Below are 6230 nucleotides of genomic sequence, written 5' to 3' on the forward strand. Positions count from 1 at the left end.
TCATTAGAGTTTTCTTTGCCATTGTACTTTTCATCACCGCAAAATTCAGCAAGTGATGAGTCAACATCGCCAATACTTTTGAACTTTTCGTTCGTCAATCTATAGTTTCTTACTGTCATTGCAATCGTTTTGTCACTGGAAAAAAAAAATCAAAGAATTAATTGTTCCTCGTCTATGCTTCCCGCTGTAAACTATGTCTGCTACTTTTTGGTCCTTTCATCTTAGTCCAGTATTGTATCTCATTTTGGTCAATTTTTTATGCTTTGTCTAAATTTTCTTTTATTTTAGTTTTTAACTTAAAATAAACTTAATAAATGTCAACAAGAGTGGTTTTCAATACCAACTTAACAATCTGAGATAGCATCACGGTGATAGTCTAAATTTTTCAAAGAAGATAGTAGACAGATATCCTAACTCAACAAACAAACAGATATAACTTATACTAGCAAGTCGATAACTTCAAGGTCCTAAGGGATTACTTAGAATACGCATAAACTACTCTGGACACCCCCGGTCACACAAAAAAAAATAAATTAGAAATTTAACATCAAATTTGGAATAAAGGTCACTGCAACAAATTATCATGATTATTTGTGAAATGATTTAAATGTTGTAATGTTTTTAGTAAATAATATAATTAAATAAATATCGTTATTTAAAGATTAGATGGGAAGATTATACTCTAAATCAATTTAAGTATACTTCCTAATCTGAAAAACAAATAAAATCTTTTTTAGCTAAGGAAACAGTATGATGCAAGTGCAAGTTTAATGCACACCAAGTTGGGATGTGTGTTGAAAGCACCTGGTCTAGACTAGTTCGATACATTTTCTCCGGTTGTTAAAGCAGCCACAATCAGAGTCATGTTATCCTATGCAGTGCACCAAAATTGGGAAATCCAGCAGTTGGATGTTAATAATGCGTTCCTGAATGGGGAACTAACTGAAACTGTCTTTATGCTTCCTCTTTAAGGATATTCTGGTACTTCAGCAGTCAAGGGTCATCTTGAGCAGGTTTGCAGACTTTGTAAAGCCTTGTATGGTCTAAAACAAGCTCCTAGAGCTTGGTTTGATAAACTCAAATCTGCCTTGATCAGTTGGGGTTTTGAAAATTCTGTTTCAGATGTGAGTTTGTTTTTCTACAAAAAGGATTTCAAATTAATGTATTTGTTAGTATATGTAGATGATATCCTTATAACAGGGAATGATTCTGAGCTCATATCAAGCTTAGTTGCTGACTTGAATAGCAAATTTGCTCTAAAAACTCTTGGTACAGTGCATTACTTCCTGGGTTTGAGGTAAAGAGAAATGATTCTGGTTTACTGCTGTCCCAGACCAAATATGCACATGATCTTCTTCTTAAGGCAGGAATGGCAGATTCGAAGCCTTGTTCCACTCCCATGGCTACTGGTCTTCGACTTGGCAAGGAGGATAGTAAGGTGTTTGAACAACCTACACTGTATAGAAGTGTCATTGGTAGACTTCAATATTTGACACTATCTCGGCCAGACTTAGCTTTTGTTGTCAATAAGCTCAGTCAATTTTTGCAGCAGCCCACTGAAGCTCACTGGACAGCATGTAAACGAATCCTCAGATATGTCAAGGGAATATTGCAGCATGGTATTCTTTTTACCAAGAAATAACCCTGCTTCTTATACTTATTCCAATACAACGGAACTCCAATTCATGATCCTTTTTCAAAGCCTATATAAACACTACTTCCAACATGATTTCTTTACTTTTCTCATAAACGAAAACTTTTTTTCGTCCAATTCTACCGAGTAGTTCTTAGCTAGTTTTTTGTGTAGTCTTCTTGTTGCTTAACATCAATTAAAGGACTCTCATGGCTTTCGTAGTTCAGAATTGTTTCGACTTATTGAGTAATGAAGATGGCGACAACGTTCTTCCAAAAAGGCTCCAACTCCATTGTCTACAGGTGCCAAGAAGCAACAAGCTGAAAAGAAGAAAGTGACAATGCAGCAGCCTACAAAGCTTGCTGTTGCTTAAGATCATGGAACTATGAAAGAGCCGGTGATTAATCATCGAAGGCCGAAGCAGGAACTGAAATTAGAAGTAGCCAGGCAAGATAATCAACAGAAAGAAGAACGAGTTGTTGAAACAAAATTGACGCTGAAAGAGTATGAGAAGGAGCTTCTTGAAAAGAAACAGGCTTTGAATGCAGTTTGGAAACCTGATGTTGGAAGGAAAATCAATCTTGATGAGCATTTCGAATCATTGAAGTTTGTCCATCAAAAGAAAGTTGAGGATGATCATATTCTTGCTAAGCCTAAGAAGAAAGAGATGAGCCAAGACAATGATAAGCATAAGGTGGTAATAGACATGAATGGTTTCTAAAAACCACTGAGAAGAATAGAAAGCAAGAAACACCCACTTGTTGCTAATAGAGGCATCGTCAAGGCTGAGGCTGGGACTCAGACTCAGACTACTCTCAGCTTTAAGCTGGATGATGTTCAGTTTCCTGCCCTTAATAGTGAGATGCTGAGAATATACATGCACCTTCGTTTTTCACTAGTTTGTAGTCGATAGAGTCTTTGTAGATTATTTTAGTCATCTCGTGAAATCGTGTTTTCTCATCTTCTTTGCGACTATATAAAGCTCACTGATTTTGTTAAGGTTGTCAATGATTTACCATTATTTTGAACTTTTACTTGGCATAGCTGTTTAATTTTACACTTTCTGGTTGGATGAACATTAAAAGATTTATTGTTATTTAACACTGAGAAAAAATTATAAGTTGATTTCACATGTTATGTTATATAGAAAATCTAGACTATTTTAATAATTTGATATTTGTTAAGATTATTTCAAATAAAAAAAATTAAATCAATTATTTAAAATTTTTCAATAGAATAGCTTAGTCAAGATATTGAATTACTAACCATCACTAGTCATTGGGTGGGCTGATGGTAAAAGAGCAAAGAATGATCTAATATGATCTCCCAAGTTCGAGTCTCCTTGATAATAAAAGAGTAAGAGAAAAATCTAAAATGGTTTCTAAAGAGAGAGATCTAACATGGTCTCCCGAGTTTAAACCCCCATGGTTGCTAATAGAAGTGATCATTAGAGCTCTTATTCGACCGATAGTTTCAGGGTCCCGAAAGATTAGTTGAGGTGTACGTAAACTGGATCGGATACCCACAATCAGAAAAGAAAACAAAAAAAGATATCGAATTATTTTGGTGTTACTACCTCTGTTGATGACAAAATGTAGCCACAAAATATCTTTATTTAAATTTTCTTTTATTTTAGTTTTTTCATTTTAAATAAACTTAATAAATTTCAATAAACCCAGTGGTTTCTGTTGTGGCATCATCAACTTAACGACTCGAGTACTTTAGCACCTAAATTTTCTCCAAGAAGATGGCACACAGATATCCTCAGACGGGAAATATACTGATATTACTTATACTGGCAAGCAAAATTAAATTAGAAAAATAACATAAAATTTTGGAATACAGGTCATTGCAATATAGTTTTCATGATTATTTGTGAAATGATTTTGTTGCAATATTTTGAATAATTTATATAACTAAATAAATTTCGTAATTTAAAGATTAGATGAGAAGATATAGCTCTAAATTAATTTAAACTGGACAAGTAAAAGCAACAATTGGGTCTTCATCCATGTGAAAACCATTAGTATTGTTTAATTATTTAAATTATCATTTGTTGATTACTTGATTATATTAATTTACATTTCTTTTTATCCTATTCACTGAAAGAAAATAGACTTATTATCAAAAATATTCTCTTATGAGTTTTGAAACAGTAGGAAAGTGATTTTGAACCCCCACCTAATTGATCAAAATCCCCTACTTTTAAATATATTTTTTGTTTTGACAAGTTTAGCCTTAAATAAAATTACTAGAAATGAAATTATAATTTCTAAATACACTCATACTATTTTTAATATTTTTGTTTTAATTTTTAACCTTTAATCTTTCATAAACCCTAACCCTAAATTTCATAACCTTGGCCATAAATTTTCAAAACCCTAGCCATAAATTTTCATAATCATTAAAACCCAATTTTAATTCAAATATTTGTTTGTTTGATGAATATATAAAACTAAAAACCATGGAAAAAGTAATCACATGACGTGATAAATCTGAATCTGAAGAAAAAAAGCTTTCAAAATTGAAATTAGAAAATTGGGTAAAAGGTGCAAACTAAAAACCTATTAAGTTTGAGTTTGGGGAAAAATTGGGTTAAAAAAAAAAAAAAAAACCTAATTAAGTTTAAAAGTGGGGGAAAACAAGACATAATTACTTTAAACCTCTTGGGGTATACCTTAAATCAATTAAGCCTCTATGGTTCTGGATATTGTTGTCAACGCTTGTCATATGCATGTTACCACTTTTACATTAGTTTTTAAAGAAAGGGGGTAAAAGAGTAAATGAAATTTAATTAAAATAAGAAATAAACCCCAAATTGTGAAAATGTGTACTTTAAGCCTCATTTAACTCTATTGTATCTCTCTGCTCTCTACCCAAGCTAGCCACCATTTCCCACCACCTCCACTCGCATTGTGCGCACCCCAATCCCCCACAATAGTCATTGCATCGCATCCTTGTACACTGACCCAGCCACCGCGTTCCACCTTTCTAGCCCCTGACTAGCCATTGTGTTGAAGTCTCCCAACACCTAATTAGCCACCACGTGTAATAACCAAGATGTCAAAGGCATGTTCCCAACTCAAAATAGTCCTTTAGATGTTAATTTTATATTAAAAAGCATAAAATCTAACTAAGGATAAAATAGTCAATTTATTTGGAATGGTATGAATCAATTATCCATAAAAAGGTATTAGGGGCAAAATTGTTATTTTACCTATGGATAAACATTGCAAAAAGTCAAGGATGAGTAGGCTTAATTATATTTAATAGCATTAATTAAGTAATAATTATCTCTAGTGCTAAATGACTAAATTGCCCTTATATGAGAAATTAAGGACTTATGAGTTAGATAATTAAAATAATTGGGCTAATAATGTAATTACACATTAGAAGGGAGATGAAAATGAAAATTCAATATATTTTTTATCCATCAATTTCGTTCAAGGGAGGAGAAGGAACCATTTTTTTTTTTTTTTCAACCTTTCACCATTTTCTCTCAAATTCCACCATAACCTCTCTAATCCAAGTTTTCTCTCTCTAGAGATCAAAGAAGATTTGCCTAATTTTCTTCAAGGGAGCAAGAATTGTGGGGAAATTTCTTCAAAAAGGTAAATAAAAACCTCCCATGACTTTAGGGATTATGCTAGCTAGGGTTTGTAGATTTTAATGAAACCTTAAATTAAGGCTTTAAGACATAGAATTAGTTGATGGAAAGTGTAGTTGAACTCATTAATGTTATTTATTGCCTTGAATTCATTATACATGAAGTTATTGTCATTTATGTTTTATGAGTTGTTATGTTTAATTGAAGAAAATAAAGTATTGATGTTGATTGTGGTAACACTTGTAGTATTGGAGGCCAAATGGTGTTGAATGATTGTTATTAGAAGTGTTGATGTATTGTTTGCATTAACTTACAATGTTATAGCAATGATGGATGATCATGGGAATGAAGTTTTACACTTCTTTTAAGATGTTAAAGACTATTGAGGGGAGGTTTAATTGATCCATAAGTTGTTGTTGTGAGGTGGCAATTGATTTATGCCATGTGGAAGTCAAAGTTTGAAATGGGCAGTCAAAGCATTTTTTGCTAAAAGCTAAGGGGCAGTTCAGTAAATTCCAGTCTTCAATAAACCTAATTGCAAATTAGGTTTTTGCTCATTTTCGTGTTTTCTCTCGAACTTTCTCTCTTGGTTAACAGAGAGAGAAAGTTTGTTACAAGATGAGGATGCGCTGGAGTTTTCGAAGAGCGTTGATGGAATCAACGGTTGTGGTAGGTCTTAGCTGGTGTGTTTTCTATTTTTTGTTCTTCTGTATAAATCGAATCTAATGCTTGGTTATTGGTGTGGTGTATGAGAGGTGTTTGAGATCTGGGTTTACAGAGGGGTGTGTACACTGTGTAAAGGGTGAGCGTGTCTCTGTAAGAATCTCTTATTCTCATAATAAAAACTTACTTATTGCCCTGGAGAGTGGATGTAGGTAATCTATAAGATTACCGAACCACTATAAATCTCTGTCTCTTTTATTTTCATCCTTTATTTGCTTCATATTTTGTGGATTATATCTGTTGGTTATATGTTGTTGTTATCTGTTG

Source organism: Pistacia vera, unplaced genomic scaffold (assembly GCF_008641045.1).
Source record: "Pistacia vera cultivar Batoury unplaced genomic scaffold, PisVer_v2 Contig567, whole genome shotgun sequence".
Taxonomy (NCBI): domain Eukaryota; kingdom Viridiplantae; phylum Streptophyta; class Magnoliopsida; order Sapindales; family Anacardiaceae; genus Pistacia; species Pistacia vera.